Here is a 13078-nt window from a genome sequence, read left to right on the forward strand (position 1 = left end):
AATAGGACTCAGATTTGAAAAATAAAAACACATATTTGGACTTGTGAGGCTATAAGTAGTCAAGACCTACCCTTGGACCTGGGTTTTGATGGGGCGGGCCTGGGATTTCACTTTTGTTGACTTTTCAAAATCTAATAAAAATCACAGCTTTATTGATTGAAATTATTTTCTCTTGCATTGTGTGGTGTATTCAATTCGTCGTTGGCTAGATTGAGCCGGGCGGAGGCGAGTTTGTGAAGTAAATAGGATAGATTGAGTGTTGAGTTTATCGAATTGAGGTAATTATTTTGCCTAACTTTGTTGAGGGACTTTTTTCTCCTATTTGTCATTGCTTTCTACATGCGGGGGTTGTACATATATGAGGTGACGAGTGTATATGTATGTGCCAGGGTTAATCATGCTCGGGGGGAGGGGGGGGGATTATGTTACATTTGTGTTGTAGAATTTCGTGACCTTCCTACTTCATGCCTTACTTGACTCTTAGATACTAAGAACATAGTATTAGATGTTAGAAATCAACACTTAGCTTATATCTAGCTTGATCAAACTTGACGGAAACTCTGAGTATACATTGAGGAGTCTAATTCGGTCATCTCTATGCGAAATCATTACTCCATTACTACGGCCGATATTCTTGAGATACTAGAATCTATACTTGTGTTGTGGATCATTTGTGAGATTTGTGGAAGTATTTCAATAATATGGTTCTTGAGGGTTGTTGAATCATTGTTGACTTGGAAAGTTGTGATTGTGTGTCACGACCCCAAACCCGGTTGTGATGGCGCCCAACACAATTGCTAGGCAAGCCTGACCACAGTCGTTCCTAAATCAACCGTAAACCTCAAAACCGACAATTTAACGAGAACAAATAGTATTAGAATAATAATCCAATATTTATCGAGAGTAATACTAAGAAATACGAAGTCTGATAAAAACACTCCCAAAAGATCTGGGGTCACGAGTCTAGAGCCTATAAAACAAACTGAATAATAATAACTGAACGAAAATACTCTAAGTCTGGAAATGTATATATGAATAAAAAAACAGAAATAGGAAGAGTAGTCAGGTCCTGCGAACGTCAAGTAGCTACCTCAACAACTCTGATAAGCTCTGGAAAACAAAGACTGCTCAGCTAAGCCTCCGGTGCACCTGAATCTGCACACAAGGTGCAGGGAGTAGGGGTGAGTACTACCGACTCAGTGAGTAATAAGCATATAAAATGTCTGAAGATAAGAAATCCACGAAATGCCACAAAGTAAAGCTAAAACTAACAGTCCAACACCTAACTACGAACTAACAGCAAAACAAATTCAAATATATCAGTCAAGTATAATGTAAAGATGCAATGCAATGCACATGACCGCTACGGCGCGTAGCCCGATCCATTTAACGTCGACGGCGCTCACTGGGGGTGTGTACAGACTCCGGAGGGGCTCCTTCAGCCCAAGCGAAATATAATCATACCATTCGCTGCGGCGTGCAGCCCGATCCATACTCAGTCCACAATATGCATATGGGTCACGTAACAGATTCAATTAATTTTCCAATTTCCAATTTATTAAGAAGAATATATTTTAGATATTTAACTTCAGGAATAGTGACTTAGCGTTTCATAACAGTGATTAAACACAGGACTGAGATCAAGGATTATACATAGCATGCTATCACAATGACATTCATCCTCTAAGGATGCTACAGATCGGCACAAGGCCCCAATCACGCAATAAGCCCAGATATATTCAATACAGGGTGCATATCAATCGCCAATATAGAAACATTCTTGTTCGGGATGGACTAAGTCTCAATCCCCAGTCATAACCAATCCTGCACCTGCCATGGGGTGCGAGTCACGCCCTACAATAGCGTCACAATGTGATAAGCCGGGGTTTCAAACCCTCAGGCCATCATATACACCAACTACTCACCTCTAACCGGCCGTAGAATGGTCCGCAATGCCTTTTCCTTTCGTATCGACCTCCTCGCGCGTCGAATCTAGTCAAAATCACAACGAATACATAAATATGGGGTAAAGAAACATAACCCAATCAAAAATACTCGAAAATGTACTAAAATTCACGAAGTTGGTAAAACCCGAGCCCCGGGCCCACTTCTCGAAAAATTCCGAAAATCACACCAACGGATTCCTCGTCTCGCCACGAGTCCGTACATATAAAGTTCATCAAAATCGGAGTTCGTTTGACCTTCCAAATTCCACTTTTTCATCCTATTTTTCTCAAGCCCTAACTTAACCCATTTGATGAATTTTCCACCATATTCACTTGAAGGAACTTACCTCCAAGTGATTCTCAGTCAAAACCCTCGAATTTCCTTGTCCAAAGCTCTTAAGAACGTCAACAATGGAGGAAAAATATGAAAGGGTCGCGGATGAAATATTATTTTAAAACCCTTCTGTCCAGGTATTTTACTCTACGCGAACGCGATGGTCCTCCCGCGTTCATGATGACCAAATTACCACTCTGCCAAAAATGCCCTTCGCGAACGCGGCTTCATCCACGCGAACGCGAAGGCCTGGGTCCTTCACTTACGCGAACGCGATCCTCCTTTACGCGAACGCGATGGTTCACCAGCTTCCCTACGCGATCGCGAGGCCCCTAGACGCGAACGCGGAGGCCAAAATTCCTCTCCTCAAAATTCCTCTACGCAAACGCGTTACTCTGCATGCGAACGCGATGCTTCAGCTGCTAATACTACGCGAACGCGATCGCTTATAGGCGAACGCGATGCACCAGGCCATCAACCCTACGCGAACGCGAGCCTGCCTTCGCGAACGCGAAGGCCAAAACAGGCCTGCACTGCTGCTGCATTTTCTGCTGCAAATTTCACAGTTTAAGTTCCCCGTTAGCTATCCGAAATTACACCGAGGCCCCCGGGACCTCAACCAAATACACCATCATCTCAAATGGTCACATCTCTGGCATCATCATGCTGGACCCTGTCCTTCAGGACAAGCAAATGCGGGTCATCATACTGGCGCTCTCTGATGCGATCGTACAAAGAAGATCGGGAAACCATACAAGCCAACACCCGACTGGGCTCGGAAATATCTAACCTCACCATCTGATTGGCCAAAGCCTGAACATCAACTGCAAGGGGCCTCTCCCCAACTGGAATGTACGCCAAACTACCCATACTAATGGACTTCCGGCTTAAAGCATCGGCCACTACATTGGCCTTCCCGGGATGATACAGGATGGTAATATCATAATCCTTGAGTAACTCAAGCCATCTCCGCTGCCTCAAATTAAGATCCTTCTGCTTAAACAAGTGCTGAAGACTGCGATGGTCCGTATATACCTCACAAGATACGCCTTATAGATAATGCCTCCAAATCTTCAAGGCATGAACGATAGCAGCCAACTCTAAATCATGAACAGGGTAGTTCTTTTCATGGGGCTTTAACTGACGAGAAGCATACGCAATAACTCTACCCTCCTGCATCAATACACAACCGATCCCAACTCTCGAAGCATCACAATACACCGTGTAAGAATCTGAAGTTGATGGCAATACTAGTACCGGAGCTGTGGTCAAGGCCGATTTGAGCTTCTGGAAGCTCTCCTCGCATTCATCCGACCACACAAATGGAGCATTCTTCTGTGTCAACGTTGTCAAAGGCGAAGTAATAGATGAAAAGCCCTGAACGAACCTGCGGTAATAACCTGCCTCGATCTTCTTTGGGTCAACCTGAATACCATCACTGGACACCACGTGTCCTAGAAAAGTTACAGTACTAAGCCAGAACTCACACTTAGGGAACTTCGCATAAAGCTTCTCCTCTCTCAATCTCTGTAATACCACCCTCAGGTGCTGCGCGTGCTCCTCCTAGCTACGCGAGTATACCAAAATATCATCAATAAACACGATCACAAAAGAATCCAGATACGGCCGAAATACACTGTTCATCAAGTGCATGAATGCGGCTGGGGCATTAGTCAGCCCGAAGGACATCACTAGAAATTCGTAGTGCCCATATCTCGTCCTGAAAGCCGTTTTCATAATGTCTGAATCCCTAATCTTCAGCTGGTGATAGCCCGATCGGAGGTCAACCTTAGAGAATACCCTTGCTCCCTGAAGCTGATCAAACAAATCCTCAATACGGGGTAGTGGGTACTTGTTCTTCACTGTCACCTTCTTCAGCTGTCTGTAATCAATGCACATTCTCATTGTGCCATCCTTCTTCTTTACAAATAACACTGGTGCACCCCAAGGTGACACACTCGGGCGAATGAACCCCTTATCTAGGAGTTCCTGAAGCTGCTCCTTCAACTCTTTTAACTCCGCTGGTGCCATACGATAGGGAGGGATAGAGATGGGCTGAGTGCCCGACACCAGATCAATACCGAAATCAATGTCCCTGTCCGGCGGCATGCCCGACAGGTCCGCTGGAAACACATCAGGGAAATCCCTCACAATGGGAACCGAATCAAGACTAGGAGTCTCAGCTCCAAGATCTCTAACGAAAGCCAAGTATGACAAACAACCCTTCCCAACCATCCGTTGGGCTTTTAGGAAGGAAATCACTCTGTCGGGTACATAGTCAGTCACGCATCGCCACTCGATCCTCGGAATACCCGGAATAGCCAACGTAACTGTCTTAGCATGACAGTCCAGAATAGCATGGTACGGAGATAACCAATCCATACCAAGAATTACGTCGAAATCCACCATGCCCAATAATAACAAATCAACTCGGGTCTCCAGACCCCCAATAGTAACAAGACAGGATCGATATACGTGATCCACAATAACCGTATCACCCACCGGGGTAGATACATGCACAGACAAGGCAAGACAACCACGGGTCGTACCCAAATGATGAGCAAAATATGAAGATACATAGGAGTAGGTAGATCCGGGATCAAATAAGACAGAGACATCCCTGTGGCAGACTGAGATAATACATGTGATGACTGCATCTGATGCGCTGGCGTCTCTCCTATCTGGAAGAGCATAGAATCGAGCCTGACCACAGCCAGTACGGTCCTCACCCCTGGGGTGACCTCTGGCTACCTGACCTCCCCTCCTAGCTGACTGAGTGGGTGCTGAAGAAACAGGAGCAGAAGATGAGGGCTGATCCCTCAGCTGAGACTGTCTACTACGGAACCGGGGACAGTGTCTCCTCATATGACCCAACTCACCGCACTCGTAGCAACGACCTGGAGCTGGAGAAGGGGACTGATGGGAACCCTTCGCTACAGATGAACCCTGCGCTGAAGAAGCAGGAGCAGAGCTCTGGGCTGGAAGGGTACTCAGTGCACGCTGGCTCTACTGATGACCCTGATGACCACGGCCTAACGAAGCCCCACTGGACTCTGAACGACCTGACTGAGGAGGTCTGAAGGAACGACCTCTGTTGCGCTGGAACTGACCCCTAGACGGAGCACCACTGAAACTACCTGAACCTCGAGGCCTCTTAGCCTCCCTCTGCTCACGCTCCCGACTATGATCTGTCTCAATTTGACGAGCCGCATCAACTACCTCCTCAAATGTAACTGCTGTAGCCCTTTCTCTAGTCATCAATATGCAGATCGGATAGTTGAGACCATCCACAAATCTCCTGATCCTCTCGCGATCTGTGGGGATCATCCATGTGGCATGCCGAGCTAGATGTGTAAACCTCAACTCATACTGAGTCACTGTCATATCTCTCTGAGTCAACCACTCGAACTGACGACGCAGCTCTTCCCTGCGAGACTGGGGTACATACTTTTCCAAGAATACCGTAGAGAACTGTTGCCACGTGAGGGGCGCTGCTCCAATAGGCCTACGCCTCTCGAACTCCTCCCACCAATTAAATGCAGGCCCTGTGAACTAGAAGGTAGTAAATGCCACTCCACTAGACTCCAGAATACCCGCAGTACGAAGCATACGCTGGAACTTATCCAGAAAACCCTGGGCATCCTCGCCCTCAACACCACTGAATGTCGGAGGCTGAAGCCTACCGAACCTCTCCAACCGACGCTGCTCGTCATCTGGCATAGCTGGAACCACATGAGCTGGAGCTGTCGCGACTGGCGCAACTGGAACAACTGCTGCAACTGGTGCAGCTGGCTGAACTGGCTGAGCTTGAGCTTCCCCAGGTGTCTGTAAACCCTGAACAACCTGCTCGGGTGTGCGAGCATCGGGGGTCTGATGACCACACCCGGTCTGAGAAGTAGCCGCCGCTGTAGTAGCTGAAACCGCTTGAGCCAGGCCAGTGTAGACGGACAAGATCTGAGCCAAAGCCTCCTGGAGACCAGGAATCACGATGGGCACTGCCGGTGCCTGAACAGGTGCTGCTGGAGCATCTACAGCTGGAATTTGACCCTGAGCCTGGTCAACTGGTGCTGGAATCTGACCCTAAGTCTGGTCAACTGGTGGGTCAGCAGGTGCTGTTCCTACTGCCCTGCCTCTACCGCGACCACGGCCTCTAGGTGGCACTGGTTGTCATCCACCACGTCCGTTAGCGCAGGTTCTCGCCATCTGCGAGAGAATAGAATACGGAAATTTAGTTTTCTCATAATAACAAGCCGCACGATTTGAATTTCAAGAAAGTGAGGTGTTTCCTAAAGGTTCTGTAGCCTCCCGAGGATAGATACGGACGTCTACGAACCGATCCGCTAGACTCTACTAAACCGGCTCATGACTCACGAGGCCTAGTAACCTAAGCTCTGATACCAACTTGTCACGACCCAAAACCCGGTCGTGATGGCGCCCAACACAATTGCTAGGCAAGCCTGACCACAGTCGTTCCCAAATCAACCGTAAACCTCAAAACCGACAATTTAACGAGAACAAAATAGTTTTAGAATAATAATCCAATATTTATCGAGAGTAATACTAAGAAATACAAAGTCTGATAAAAACACTCCCAAAAGATCTGGGGTCACGAGTCTAGAGCCTCTAAAACAAACTGAATAATAATAACTGAACGAAAATACTCAAGTCTGGAAATGTATATATGAATAAAAAAAACGGAAATAGGAAGAGTAGTCAGGTCCTACGAACGTCAAGTAGCTACCTCAACAACTCTGATAAGCTCTGGAAAACAAAGACTGCTCAGCTAAGCCTCCGGTGCACCTGAATCTGCACACAAGGTGCAGGGAGTAGGGGTGAGTACTACCGACTCAGTGAGTATCATAAGCATATAAAATGTCTGAAGATATGAAATCCACGAAATGCCACAAAGCAAAGCTAAAACTAACAGTCCAACACCTAACTACGAACTAACAGCAAAACAACTTCAAATATATCAGTCAAGTATAATGTAAAGATGCAATGCAATGCACATGACCGCTACGGTGCGTAGCCCGATCCATTTAACGTCGACGGCGCTCACTGGGGGTGTGTACAGACTCCGGAGGGGCTCTTTCAGCCCAAGCGCAATATAATCATACCATTCGCTGTGGCGTGCAGCCCGATCCATACTCAGTCCACAATATGCATATGAGTCATGTAACAGATTCAATTAATTTTCCAATTTCCAATTTATTAAGAAGAATATATTTTAGATATTTAACTTCAGGAATAGTGACTTAGCGTTTCATAACAGTGATTAAACACAGGACTGAGATCAAGATTATACATAGCATGCTATCACAATGACATTCATCCTCTAAGGATGCTACAGATCGGCAGAATGCCCCAAACACGCAATAAGCCCAGATATATTCAATACAGGGTGCGTATCAATCGCCAATATAGAAACATTCTTGTTCGGGATGGACTAAGTCTCAATCCCCAGTCATAAACAATTCCGCACCTGCCATGGGGTGCGAGTCACGCCCTACAATAGCGTCACAATGTGATAAGCCGGGGTTTCAAACCCTCAGGCCATCATATACACCAACTACTCACCTCTAACCGGCCGTAGAATGGTCCGCAATGCCTTTTCCTTTCGTATCAACCTCCTCGCGCGTCGAATCTAGTCAAAATCACAACGAATACATAAATATGGGGTAAAGAAACATAACCCAATCAAAAATACTCGAAAAGTACTAAAATTCACGAAGTTGGTAAAACCCGAGCCCCGGGCCCACTTCTCGAAAAATTCCGAAAATCACACCAACAGATTCCTCGTCTCGCCACGAGTCCGTACATATAAAGTTCATCAAAATCGGAGTTCGTTTGACCTTCCAAATTCCACTTTTTCATCCTATTTTTCTCAAGCCCTAACTTAACCCATTTGATGAATTTTCCACCATATTCATGTAATTTCTACCATAAACTCGAATATTTAGGCCAAGGAACTTACCTCCAAGTGATTCTCAGTCAAAACCCTCGAATTTCCTTATCCAAAGCTCTTAAGAACGTCAACAATGGAGGAAAAATATGAAAGGGTCGCGGATGAAATATTATTTTAAAACCCTTCTGTCCAGGTATTTTACTCTACGCGAACGCGATGGTCCTCCCGCGTTCGCGATGACCAAATTACCACTCTGCCAAAAATGCCCTTCGCGAACGCGGCTTCATGCACGCGAACGCAAAGGCCTGGGTCCTTCACTTATGCAAACGCGATCCTCCTTTACGCGAACGCGATGGTTCACCAGCTTCCCCTACGCGATCGCGAGGCCCCTAGACGCGAACGCGGAGGCCAAAATTCCTCTACGCGAACGCGTTACTCTGCATGCGAACGCGATGCTTCAGCTGCTAATACTACGCGAACGCGATCACTTATACGCGAACGCGATGCACCAGGCCATCAACCCTACGCGAACGCGAGCCTGCCTTCGCGAACGCGAAGTCCAAAACAGGCCTGCACTGCTGCTGCATTTTCTGCTACAAATTTCACAGTTTAAACTCCCCGTTAGCTATCCGAAATTACCCCGAGGCCCTCGGGACCTCAACCAAATGCACAGATATGTTCTATTACTTCATTCAAACTTGCTCGTAACATAAAAACACTATCATAAAAACCAAAATCATCGAATTCCCACGGATTCAAGCCTAAGTTAAACTAAAACTTTCGAAACTTGCATTTGATCTAAAACCCGACCTAAACACCTCCGAATGATCTGAAACTTTGCACGCATATCCAAAATCACCTAACGGAGCTACTGCAACTCTTGGAATTCTATTCCGACCCTCGGATCAAAATCTCACCTACCATCCGGAATTCGCCAAAATCCAACCTTAGCCAATTCAAGCCTAATTCTACACCGGACCTCCAAATTCAATTCCGATTGCGCTCCTAAGTCACAAATCATCCCCCGAAACTAGTCGAAGCATCGGAAATCCATTCCGAGCCTTCTAACTCATAAGTCAACATTCGGTTGACTTTTCCAAACTAACTTTCTCATAAAGAGACTTATTGTCTCATTTCTAACCGAACTCCATCCGAATTACTTCAAATTTTCCAAACACATATAATGAAACATATAGAAGCATAAAACGGGGAAAACGGGGTGGTAACTCCCGTAACAACGGGTCGGGTTATTACATTGTGTCTTGTTTGGAATATCCGTTAAAATACTCTCCTTGATGTTATTTATGCTTCCTGCCTTGTTTGTCAGATATACATATGCTTGGTAAGGAAGAGTGTGTAGCACGAAGGGTGATGCCGTACCATTGTTTATATATTATCATGTGAGGGAGAGTGTAAAGCACGAACGGTGATTCTGTGCTATATTATTGAGAGTAAAAGTACGAAGGGTGATGCCGTGCCATATTATTGAGAGTAACGCACGAAGGGTGATGTCGTACCATATTATTGAGAGTAAAAGCACGAAGGGTGATGCGTGCCATGTTATGAGAATGTAAAGTACGACGGGTGATGTCGTGCAATTTTAGATATATTGTTATGCTTTTATATCATCGTGAGGTCATGGCATGATGGGTGTTTCCGTGTAGGCGAGGATGAGGGACATGCATTATGTTTGATATTAGTCTTTCGTGTATACGTTCATGTCTTTACCTTGAACTGTTATTATCATAATTATAGATCTGATGTGATTTGTTGCTATTGTTCTGTCATGATCTCTATTGTGAGCACGTAATTTTTACCCTATATGAATTACTCCTATAAAATCCAAGAAAATAGATTTCTTCCAATTATTTGCCATTTTATAGGATTTTTGTAGGATTTTATTAATTGTTTGCATTTTTTGCACGTTTAATATTCATTAAAAATCATAAAAATGCCAAAAATACCATTCATTGAATTTAGGTTTTATTTTTACATTTTAAGGTTAATTAGTTAATTATTTTTTTTATTAAAAAATAAAAGTCACAAAAATAGTCCATTGTTGTATTTTTAGCTTTAATTATAGTAGTTTTTCTCTTTTAATTTAGGATCAAGGAATTTTTATAATTTTTAAGAAATTTGTTAGTTTTACAATCTAGATTAATTTTGGATTTTAATTTAGGTTTTTAATTGAAAAAAAAGGAAATAAAAAAGAGAGAGACTTGGAAAAGAGAAAAGGGGGTTGGTTATTTGAATTTGGGCCAAATCTGGTGGCCCAATTGTTTTTACCCGTTCAAGCCCCCAAGCCCAAAGCCATTTACCCGGTCCAGGCCCCCGTTAAACCCAAACTACCATGTTTCACCCTTTTGTCATCACAGCCATTGGATCTCGTTAATCCAACAGCCCGGAACTAAGGACCCCCCCTTAGTGTATAACTGTCCTAAAAGGACTCACCCCCCATTCGAACCCCTCCCACTCTCGTCCGTCTCTAACCCCAAGCCCTAGAGACCCGCCGCCCCTAAATGCCTTGCCGTCTCTACCGCCGGAAATCGCCCACGGCGGCGGACCACCTCCAAACACCACCAAAATTACACCCTATAATCCCCGCCCTCTCCTCTTTCCAAATCCCAAAACGGTTCCCTTAAATCCTCACCAAGATCCTCCAATTTCAGATCTGAAAACCAACCCCAAAACCCTAAATTACCCAAATAACCCCAAACTCACACCATGCAACCCCCTACCCCGCCTCTTCCCAAATATCCCCTTGATTTCCATCAAATCAGCCCCAACTCTATTGAATTTTGAATCTAGGGTTCCAAAATTCCTAAATTTCCTTTCCCTCTGTTCTTGGTCAATGTGTGGGCGTTTGAACCCCAAACTTACCTTAACCGGCTGTTCCTTGTCAAGGACAACCTATTAATGTTAGTTGAAGGTTCATTTCATTCTTTGAAGAAAGCTGGTTGGGTGAGCATAGGTAATTTTCCTTTTTTGCTTCAATTTTCATTTCTTTTTCTCTGTTCTTTTCCTCTTCTTTCTCTTTGATTTGCACATCTTCTGACCAATTTTGCTCATCTTGTTTGTCCGTGTCAATTCAGAGTCCCATTCATCTCTGTTCTTTTTAGTAATTATCAGTAGTTAGTTTAATTTTATTTGAATCTCATAGGTTAATTAAAAGGGTCAGAAGGGTTAAATTCGATTTAGGCTAAGCTAGTTAATGGATTTGATTTGCATAGTCATTTTCTGTGATTAGCTAGCATGAATTAGTTAGATTGATTGTGGTATTTGTGATCAGTGTTTATATCCTGGTTTCATTTTGATTCTAATATTTGAGCAAAAGGTTAGGTTTAGTCTAAAGCTTAAGTGAATTAGAAGTTTTTGCTCCATTTGATCTTCTTTGTTTTGTTTTCATTATTCTGTAGTCATTATAACTTTGGGGGGGGGGGGGGTTANAATTGAACAACTAACAACTCAGGGGGTTTAAGTCGGGAAATAAGAGCAAGGATTTCCAGATATTTCCTATTTGGAAGCTTCTAGAAAAGGGGGCAGCTGTCCATATTTGGTTAGCACAAATATGCTGAGCCAATAAGGGACGGCCAGCTGTCCTAGTTGCTTACAAAGATGCCTTTTCAGGCTGAGGGAATATTTCCCAAATTTGTTTTGGAGCACATGGCCTTTTAGGCCTATAAGTAGTGCCCTTCCTTTCACTCTAGAAAAAGAACGTTCAGCATCAATTCTCTACACTAAGGTCTTGAAGAATACAACAGAATTCCATGCCCTAAAAAACACTCAATTTTTTTTGCATTAGTTGGTAAAAAAAATGGCTTAGAATTTTGTCTTGGCATGCTCTCTGCTAGTAAAAGCCTCAAAGTGTTTGAAGGATTGTTGGTTTTCTGGGTTGAATTTTTGTCTAAGAAGCTGCTTGTTGCTGTTTTGAGCTGCTGATCTGTTAATATTTCTTTGCTTGCTGAACTCCTCTTTCCTTTTACTTTTGTTCGATATTCAGGTACACCTTCGAATCCTTGGAATGGGAGCTTCAGTTTTCATCTATGTCTGATTCTGTTTCAACTAAGTCTTATGTCATGGTTTAGTGTTCATCATATAGTTTTCTTTCCAGCTCTAATTAAGCATGTTATGGCTGTTAGTGGATATGTGATATAGTTGTAATATTTATGATTTGGACATTCAACTTAGCTTAGCAGTTTCACATGTATTTGAATATTTTATTGTTCATCGTTATTAGAAATCTGGATGCATAGTGGACTGTCAAAGAACGAGTGTATGTTTGAATATGCAGGATCTGTAATTCCAGCTTACATTTTATGTCCGACATACAAGTAACAGCATGCTTAGATCCAATATAGTTTATGCATGAATCCAGTATTTAATTTTGTTAATAAATACTACCAGCATGTTCAAATAGATTAGCTATATATAATTGTTTGGATTAGAAGCCTATAGTCTGTTTGTTTATGAATGATTAACTTCCCAGGATTTCATATAGTTTTCTGGTGCTATTTGTGAATTAATAGGTGTGGGTTTCAGCTATGGCCTTGCTATATTACAGGCCTTGCTATATTGTGGGTTTCATTTGGGCTGGTTGCTTTTAATCAGGCTTCGCCTTTAGCTAATGTCGAATGCATATTTTTGTGGATAGTTTGGGCTTGGGCATCAGCCCAAACCAAATAGCCCTGACCGCATTAGGCCTGACAAGGTCTTCAAGGTCCATATTTGTTCGGCTCGATTTCGAGTGTCACGACCTAATTCCCGAACCCGGTCGTGATGGCGCCTCTCGTGAAGACAAGGCCAGCCAGACAAATACAGAACACCTCTTTTAAGCAGTTATTTACCATTAAGCAATTATGAAGCATGATTTAATAACAATAAATTCGCGGAAAC

Source organism: Nicotiana attenuata, unplaced genomic scaffold (assembly GCF_001879085.1).
Source record: "Nicotiana attenuata strain UT unplaced genomic scaffold, NIATTr2, whole genome shotgun sequence".
NCBI lineage: Eukaryota > Viridiplantae > Streptophyta > Magnoliopsida > Solanales > Solanaceae > Nicotiana > Nicotiana attenuata.